At 48.1% G+C, this 8,708-nt stretch overlaps 1 protein-coding gene across 1 annotated transcript in view; it reads right to left on the reverse strand.

Annotated features, from left to right (window-relative positions):
- GRM8 (glutamate metabotropic receptor 8) overlaps positions 1 to 5,328 on the reverse strand; it is a 352,719-nt gene extending 347,391 nt beyond the window's left edge. The window contains exon 1 of the mRNA XM_062018137.1: positions 5,108 to 5,328. The gene's annotated coding sequence lies outside the window, so the exon portion shown is untranslated. The remainder of the gene's footprint in view (positions 1 to 5,107) is intronic.
- Positions 5,329 to 8,708: the final 3,380 nt, after the last annotated feature.

The raw sequence follows: 8,708 nt of genomic DNA on the forward strand, positions 1-8,708 counted from the left end.
AGCTTAGAAGATTCTACTATATAGATTAATAGATAACTGTCTTTTTCAAAGACATTTTTAATTATTTTCTAGAAAAAATAATATAATATGTGGTGATAAGACTCAAAGTGTGGTTTACATTTATCATCCCCTTCTTATATATATTTTGTTACATGTTTTTCCCCAAATGATAATACCAAGCTAACACAAGCTGAAAAAGACTTTTAAACACTGTCTGTTTGAAGGCCTGAGAAAAAGATTCACAGTGGACAGTCTTCTATTGAATGTAAAGGTATGGAACTCAGACTCAATCACAAATGCAGGAATTTGACTAATGTCACTGTGTGAGCTGATTCAGCCCCATGGGCCATTTACTATATAGAAATGGTTGTATGAATTATGAACTAGCCACAACCTTTTGTTGTCTTGATTGCGTTAGTAGAAAAATACAGTTCAGGATTCAAAATAGCAAAGAGTAGAAGTTGTAGCTACGCTTAAAATAGACAGAGAGGCAATTTCCTTTCTGATTCCCCAATGAACAACCAACTCATTAGTCTATGCATGTATGTAAAACCCACACAGGGAGCAACTCTCTGAGGGTATAAAAGATAAGACTACTGGTACTTAACACTGCAGGGAGAACAACAAAGCTGAAAAAGTGAAAACATTCATGAAGAAAAGAAGTGCTGCTTTTTCTCTTTCTCAGTCCCAGATAAACTCCTTACAGCCAAAGAATGCCCAGAAATTTAGGCAACTGTCAGTTTTGTATAAGCAAATAGTGAAGAATTCAACTATTGCAAACCAAATTCCATCAGCAATGGAGAAGCTACTGTGAACCAAATATTTTCAGTTCAATACCTTATCGGGAACTGACTGAAAGTCAAGTGAATTGACAATGAGCACTTTTCAAGATTATAGTCTACATAAGCATTAAGTGCTCTGTCTCAGCTCGCATGTTTTCCTGAAAAAGTATGTTTCTTTGCTGCAAGAGTCCACAGCTTGTCTATAAAACAGAAATAAAATTTTACAGTGTTCTTTTTAAAAATTTAAGACCTTTTAGTCTTTTTTAATGTTACCCAAGAAATAAAAACTTCTATTACACTGCCTGATTTATTCATGACACACTGCTTCTTATATATTGATTAATATTAACTTTTACAGAATGTTGTAAGCCTGTGTAGCTAAGCAGAAAGCATCTGATCTAAATGAATTCCATTTTTATCAATGGATTTTAGTGAAAAAGCATAGGCCTCTGGGCTATAAAGCTTGAATGAATTTGCCTCATGTGCAGAGATTTCATTCTAAGTAAAATGCTGTCCTTTTCCAGTTGACCATAAAAGTTTGAATTAATGCAAATATATTCTCAATTTACCAGGTTTCCCACTGTAGTAGTTTGTGTTCATTAGAAACAAGACTTCAGAAAAGAAATTCATGCATTTCCCCAGCACAGTCCAAGAGTAAGTGCATCACAAAGCGTCTCTTCCCATCACCTTGGAACACATGCTCCTCTTGGGTTTAATTCATTAAAAATATCTGGCATTATCAGAACATATTGCTATTTTTAAAGACAGTATTTCAGCACAAACCTCCACTTGTTCTGCTGGAATATATATTTATTTTTAAACCTAAGGAGGCGGGGTACTGCAAGACAGGGGATATGGAAACTTCTGCATGTAGTGTCTGGTTTTGAAATTACTTCCTTCATAAAACCATTCAGTTTTATCAGATATTTGGTATGCAGGGTTGGGTGCTTTAGTACCATGTTGCCACTCAGTGCATCAGTATGTGCCTGGACCTGTCACTATTCGAACCACAGACTCATTGCATTGACAGATGGGCTTATTATGAGTTCTTTATGCTAATTAAAAGGTCTAAACAATGAGCTAAGAGTGACAAATAAATGCTTAAATATAGGCAATGTCTCTGTTTTGGTAACAAGGTTCCCGAAAGAGCCATCTTAAGCTGCCACTGAAGTCGTGGATAAAATCATATAGGAAGATTTAATATGTTCACCTGGAAATAGTGTCACTCTTACAAGTAGCTGCAGGAGCAACACGTACTCTCCACAGAATAAGCAGCAAAACATGTTTGCCGAACTTCATGGAACATTTTTGTAATTGACGTTGCCAGACAGACAGATATGAATCCTTTACTGAGAGACAGAAAAAGCTATTTAGTAAGGTGAAAGATAAAGTATTGAAAATTTTGTTTGAGGTGAACAAAAAACATTTCTCATTGAATTTGGAGCACAGTTGGAACTGCACTAAAACAAAATAAAAACAATATTCTATGAACTAGAAAAGAAGGAGTTTTAGGATGAAAATCCATTTTTGCTTTCATAAAATGTCATACTGACCCATCAATGATCTAGTTTTACTGAATGAAAACAAAATAACAACATCTTCCATCATCAAGTTCTGAAGAGAAAAAATAATAGAAGCAAAATGTATTCATTTTGACTTTTTACTACTGATAGGTTACTTCTGAACTATCAAATAAGAATTATCTTGCCAACGTTCGTTTTGTTGCTCGTAAAGTTGCCTCTTTCTTCTGCACAGCATTGAGCTATGAAGAAATAGCTGAGTTTCCACACAGAGCAGGTAAAAAGTTGCCACCTGCATACAGTAACCTGACACATATAGAAGATTAATGGGCTTTGCTGACAACAGAAGGGAATTTGGAAAACCTTTGGCCCTGACATCGCAACTCCTAACTTGCAGAATTCTTCACTGATGTAAGTAGTCTTATCTACCTCAGCTCTTCTGTAATGATTTGCTATGCCCCTGCCACAGAGGTAACCTTTACACAGTAACCAGGACTTCAAAGTGAATTGCCCTCAGCATCTCGTTTACAGGAACTATTTCTTCCTAGTGCACCCTGAGAGAAATGTCTCCACTCAGCCTGATCAGCCTCTTTTCAAATAGCCCAGAGCACCTGCCTTCACTTTCTACCTTGCAAATATCCATTTCCCAAATAAGCTACCCTGCTAAAAAGAAGCACAGGTCCTTCTGCCAAGGTGAGGCTAAAAGGAGCTTACATTTTTTTAAAAAGAACTAGCATCAAATACTTTTCTCTGCCCTTTCCTAGACTCACAGCTGAATAAATCCCATCAACACTAACACCTTCATAGTTGTTTTCCCCTCTGGTCTGGCAAATGATGATCAAGGCGATCTTCCCAGGCAGCCTAGGGAAGCCTTCTCTGTTGTTTTTGTTTTCGTTCTACCTCTTTCCTCTTTCCCACCAGACTCTCAGTCCCCAGTCGGAACAGCTGGGTTCCTAACAGGGGCTGGTAGCGCAGCCCAGTGCTCCGGAGAGGGGCTCTGACCCTAGAAACGCAGCCACGCGTCCAAACCCTCCCGGGAGGTCCCGCCGGACAGCCCCAGTCTCTGCCACCGACCCTGCCGCCCGCCCTGACCGTGGCCCCTGGGTGCCCAGGTCGCGGAGAGCACCGCACCGCATCCCGCCCTCCGCACCCCGCGCACCCCGCGAATCTCACCCCGCGCAACGCACCTCGCGCACGCCACACAGCACCGCGCCCATGCATTTCGCGAATCTCATCCCGCGTAACGCATCCCTTTGATCCCGCACAACTCTCCGCATCGCGCTCTGCCTCCCCCTCCCCACCTGGCTCCTGCGCGCGCCGCCGGGAGCAAAGAGCCGACGACACATCGGCTATCCGTGCGGCTCCCCCGTGCTTTCCCGGCTGCTTTTCAGCTCGTAACGCATCCCGGCGCCTTTCCCGGCCCGCGGAAAGGCTGGCACGGCACGGCCGGCCCCGCCCGGCGGAGGGGCCCGGGGAGCGCCCCGAGGCTGGGCGAGCCGCCTCTCCCGCGCCCATCGCCCGCCGCCGCGGCGTTCCCCACGAAGGGAGCCCCCTATTGTTCTCCACTTTAGGTAGCCGAGATTTTTTTTTTTTCCTCTTTTTTCCCCTTTCCCTTCCCAGACTCACCCCAGCTGGCGCCTGGCTCTGAGGGATTCCGCGGGCTCTCCCCGCGGCCTCGCTCCTTCCAGGCAGCGGCCGTCGGGCGGATTTAAGCTGCCTCAGCCCGCGGCCCCATATCCCGGCCGGCCTGTGCGCGACGGATGACGGGCACATTCAGACCGGCAGCGGCTGGAGCCGAGGCTCCGACGCCCCGAGCCCCGGCCAGAAGCACCGCACCCGCCTGCGGCCACGCATAAACAAGCCTCGTTTTTTATTTACAGCCGCCGGTGACTCCTTCCTTTCCTTGCATCAACTGGTCAGCTTTAATGCGCTTCTGTTCCCCCTCAGTGAAAACCTAAGTCTCTTTTAATGAATCCCCGGTCCCAGAGGTCAGAAGCTTGCAAACTCCAAAATACCAACGCCGGATTTGTATGCACTTCGGGTCACTGATCGATTTTTATTACTTGAGTTGTGTTGGTCTTGGTTTTTTTAAGCCTGTTACACGTTCACCTGACAACACTTGGGGTTCCCGCAACAAACACATGCCAGCACGGAGGGATGCTGCTTCGCGCCGGGGCTGGCTAACCCCTTGCCGCGAGCCGGCACAGCCTCTCACCCTCTTCCTCGGGGGAGGAAGCCCCAGGAGCCCGACGGAGATCCTCCTTCCCCGTCCCACCCCAGGGGCACGAGAGACGAAGAGACGAGGGAGCGGAGCCCACCCGGCAAGCGTTGTGGTACGGGCGGCCGGCCGGCAGCTCGCCCGACCCCGGCGCCGAGCGAGAAGTTGACGGTGGCGGGGAGGGCTAGCCCCGTCCCTCCGGGGCAGCGGAAGCCCCCTCTTCCCTCCCGGCCAGCGAAACGTAAACAGGACTGCGGGGGAACCCCTGTGCCTCCCCTCGTCTCAGGGGTGGGAGAGGACGCAGTTAAGGAGGCAATGTTCAGGAGCACCGGTATCCTCCCTTTTTGTTAGCTGCTGAGATGGCACAATGCCCGGGATTTCTTTCGTTAGAGATAATTAGAGAGGATATCGACAATAAAAATGATAAATAATTAAAGGAAGAAAGCCCAAAAGCCCCCGGCGCCACGAAAGAGGCGGAGTGGCTTGCCCAGCCCGAAAACGTTAGCTGAGGCAAAACTTGCATTAATTGTGGAATTCTCTCTCCTCAAAATAAGAGCTAAAGGCGATATATACACATACACAAATACCTTAATCGAAGAGTTGCATATCCATAATACTGTAGAGGTCACTGGAATTAATACTCGGCGCCGGTCAGGAATAGCATGAGGTAATTTCTGTAGAATCCTCGTCTCAAATAGCCTCCCCAGTAGCGTCAGCTCGGTATGCAGGAGCTCAGCCTGGGACAGGTATTCAGGAGAATTTCAGTAGTGCTGCATACGACTCGCGATTAGCCAAGCCGAACTGGCTCCGACGTCTTCTTCCTGATTCCTCCTCCCCTCGCCTAAAAAAAAAAAAAAAAAAAAACCACCACCAAAAACCACAACTTTTTGGGACCAGTAGCTCAGCCCTCGTGACTGTATCCACCCTCTGCCTCCTCGCCGCTCAATTGCAGCGTCGGACCCACGCACAGCCCGGCCGTGCCGTTCACAAACAAGCAAGAAAACGCCCCCCAGCCCTCTCCTCCTCCCTCCACCGCGGCGAGTGTCCCTCCTCGTCGGAGCCGTCCTCGCTAGGAACCCCGCGCCTCCGTGTCCCCGCCAGGAACCCCGCGCCTCCGTGTTCCCCTGCGCCGGAGGGAGCGGCGCGGCCGCGCTCACCGCAGCTCCGGTGGGGCGGGCGGAGCGGCCGCGTTTGGAGCTGTTCGTGGTGCTGAAGGCGACGGCGCACCCCGGCTCGGCTCGGCTCGGCTCGGCTCGGCTCGGCTCGGCTCGGCTCGGCTCGGCGCGGCGCGGCGCGGCGCGGCGCGGAACGCCTCCATGAGAATCCCTAGCCGACCACGGCTCCAAGCCCATCCGCCTCGCCTAGCCGCGGCGCCGGATACGCCCGTGGGGCAGGCGCAGCCGGCACCAAGCTCCCCCGGCATCCCTGCAGCGGGGCACTGCGGCGCGCGGTGACCGATAAATGCTTCCCGCGGCATTTCTGAGCAGAGGAAGGCAGTAAGAGCTCAGGCGGTCGCGGTGGGGAAGCGGGAGCACGAAGGAGGGCAGGAGCGGGGTACTGGAGGGGGTTGGGGCTGTTTACTGCAGGTTCCCCCGGGATACGAGACCTCCATCCCCATCTCGCCTTTCGCAGGCGGCGGAGTCGTGTTCTCCCTTATCGGATCGATGGCACAGGGGAGGTTTCCCGACGCTTTTTTGTCCCACCTCCAGTTTCAGCTCGTAGCACTGATGCCGAGTGGAGGAGTTAGCGTTTTCCCCCAGGCACCAGGGAGGTTTCGGCAGCGCGGAGCCAGAGCCACCCCGGAGGGTATGGGACACAGTCGGGAATACTTTGCTGGACCAGTCTGGAAGTTTGCTCCTCTCTTCAAAGGCGCTCCCTACCCCATGACCATTCCCCGCTTGCCGAGGCATCCGCCGGGGCTCTCCTCCCCGGGCCTTGCGGGTGGGAGCGGCCAGGCCAGCCCCGCAGAGCCGCTCCGCAGCCCCCATCCGAATGCCCGCCCCGTACCCCTTGGTCCCGAGAGCCCCTGCCCCGAGCATCCGCCTCGCACAGCCAACCCCGCAGTCCTCGCCCCGCAGCGCCCGCCGCAGCCTCGGTGAGAAGGTTCCACCTCGAGGGCGCTGCCCGCAACTGCACGCGCGGCGCCGAGCTCGGCTGCCCTGGCACGGGTCGACTGGGCTCAGCTCAGCCTTGGGCCCCTGGAGTAGGATAGGATAGGGTTCCAAACTCCACGGTTCTGAGAGGGATGGCCGGTTCCTCAGGCTCCAGACATGAACCAGGTATTTTCTACCTTCCATTTCAGGCTACTCTGAACTACTTTCCTTAATAACAAATAATATTTTCTTTACTTGGCCCAGAGTTGTCTTACGGTTGTTGCTGGAAGCAGGAAGAATTCGAAGTGTGCTCTAATATGCCAAACTTCTGCTTCCGTGATCATCTTTGTAATCTGATACTACTTGGATTTATGTGCTAAAGGTCAGTCCCAGGCAAGCCACAGGACTCGGCAATATCTGGCAAGCCTTTCAAGCCTGCAACTTCTCCTATGGAGAAGATCTTTTACTATGGGAAAATAGCAATGGGAAATAGACCAGATATCATACAGAATATATTAACTCATGTTCGCATTGCATTTGTATTTTTTTCTCTAAATCTTCCATGAAAGAAGACTGAGGAACTGTGATTTCAGTGATATTATTAGAGAAATCTGCAATATAAAGTTCAGAAAAGCAAAACCAACTGATATTTTGAGGGCACAGCTGATGCTTGAACTTTTTTGTAAAGCATGCAGCTAAGGCCAAAATATTAGGATAAGGAAATCTCCAATGTGTTTCCCCCTTGGCTGCCAATCTGAATGCACTCTTGTTGTCTCACTCTATCTCTCCTAGCCACAGTTTTGGGGACATTGAGACTGTTTCTTTTTACATATGTTTACAGTGAGTAGCACAATGACTTTTAGGTGGGAGTATGATAAATAAATGCATAACTAAAGAGATGTGTGCTCTGTTTTGACTGAATGCAAGCACAAAAAATAAACTGAGGAGGAAAGAGCGGGGAAGAGAATGAGAAGTTTTAAATGAAAATGGTTGCTTGATAAGGATAGATGACACCAAAGAGGGGCAAAACACATTAATCATTCCTTGAGTTAGATTCGTTCTGATTCAGGCCCAATGGCAGCTAATGTCAGATTGTACAGAATACTAATGTCAGGACTGGGTACACCTACTATGTGCACAACTAACTCAGGAGGGAAGAAATCCACTTCTGGAGACCAGGCTGACACAAAGAAGTTCCTAAATAACCCTTTTTTTGAGCCAGAAGTTATGATTCTCACAGGAAGTATCTTGTGTACATATTAAGAGACTGGCATGGACTAAAGGCCACAGCAAAATGTCAGGACCATAGAGACATGGCCTGAGAGGCTTCAGTTTTAATTATTGCCTAGAATAAATGCTTGCTCTAAATGTCTCTTTAAAGCCAAGCATCAGTCCATCTCTGTACCTCTATTTCACCTACTCAGAAGATGTGGAATGCCTAGGTATCCAAGCAGTGATTTTGGCAGGGTAGTTTATGTCTCAACGGCAGTATTCCATAACCACACTCACCAATACAGTTTTTAATGGCATTCAAATGGGGCTGAATTTTTGGTAACTTTGAAACAGTGAGAAGTATGATACTCTTGAGTTCTGGGCAGGATCTTTTATTGCTATTCAAGTGATATAAGCGTGATTTTTTGAGTTATTCAAACACAGGAATTAAACCCACTGAGGCAATAAAACCATTTGAATAATCACTTTTAGGCAAAGGTCTGATGATTAATAGCCATCAAGGAATACAGAGCCATGAAGTCAGTGATTTCCATTAAAGTGACAGTGGGTTCTGAGTTACAAGATATTTCAGCATATAAGCATTGGAATTTTTAGAGAAAACATATTCACTAAAAAAAGGACTTGACGCTTGTGTGTTTTGTGTGCACTTCTCTAAGGCCAATACTTCTGTACAAAATGTATTGTATGGTCAGAAAAATAAAAAGGGGAGAAAAGACATTTCATTGTAGTAACTATGATAAAAAACATTATCTGGAAGCCAAAGAAAGTGTGCAACTGTCTGTAAAATAGAACATACTTGTGGAAGGCCCCAACTGTGACGTATTTAAAATAAACTTTTGAGCAGTGAACAGAAGATGTCAAA

The sequence above is a fragment of the Colius striatus genome, chromosome 1 (genome assembly GCF_028858725.1).
Source record: "Colius striatus isolate bColStr4 chromosome 1, bColStr4.1.hap1, whole genome shotgun sequence".
Lineage (NCBI taxonomy): Eukaryota > Metazoa > Chordata > Aves > Coliiformes > Coliidae > Colius > Colius striatus.